The sequence below is a fragment of the Myotis davidii genome, unplaced genomic scaffold, assembly GCF_000327345.1.
Source record: "Myotis davidii unplaced genomic scaffold, ASM32734v1 scaffold1425, whole genome shotgun sequence".
NCBI classification, from domain to species: Eukaryota; Metazoa; Chordata; class Mammalia; order Chiroptera; family Vespertilionidae; genus Myotis; species Myotis davidii.
This window is the reverse complement of record NW_006296414.1, coordinates 6114-6712: the sequence shown is the minus strand read 5'-3', so window position 1 is coordinate 6712 and position 599 is coordinate 6114.

The following is a 599-nucleotide window of genomic DNA, read 5'->3' as shown; positions in this document are numbered from 1 at the left end:
GCCAGGCCGGGCGCCTGGCTCACGGCTCTGGCCCCTGCCATGAGCTGTTCTTTCTGTCTAATCGGTCCCATTCCAGGCTGTTCTCGGCGTTTGCTTGCAGACCTGTCTGTAGCAGCGTGGCTTGTGCTTCGTTTTAAATCAGCTCACGGGCAGATGGGAAGGTCGCTGTGACCTTCCCGCTTCTGCTGCCTCGGGTCGAGCAGTGACCCGGCAGTGGCTGTTCTCGAGACCGCCCGGCCCTGGGCGTAGGTGTCAGGTGGGCTTGTTGTCATGACGAAGGCGAAGTGCGGAAAGTCACTCGCTTTGCTGCAAATCAGATGCGTTGCTCGTGGAGGCAGGTGAAGCGGCCGGGAAATCCTGCCTGGGCTGGGTCGAAGGCGAAGTGCGGAAAGTCACTCGCTTTGCTGCAAATCAGGTGCGTTGCTCGTGGAGGCAGGTGAAGCGGCCGGGAAATCCTGCCCTGGGCTGGGTGGGCGGGCCACAGGGACAGCGGCAGCGGGCACCGGGTGGAGGCGCCGGGGAGAGGCTCTGGGTCCCCACAGCTGGGTGGGCTCCCCGGGTCCGTGCTGAGTCTTCTCGGAACTCGGACGAGGACCCGG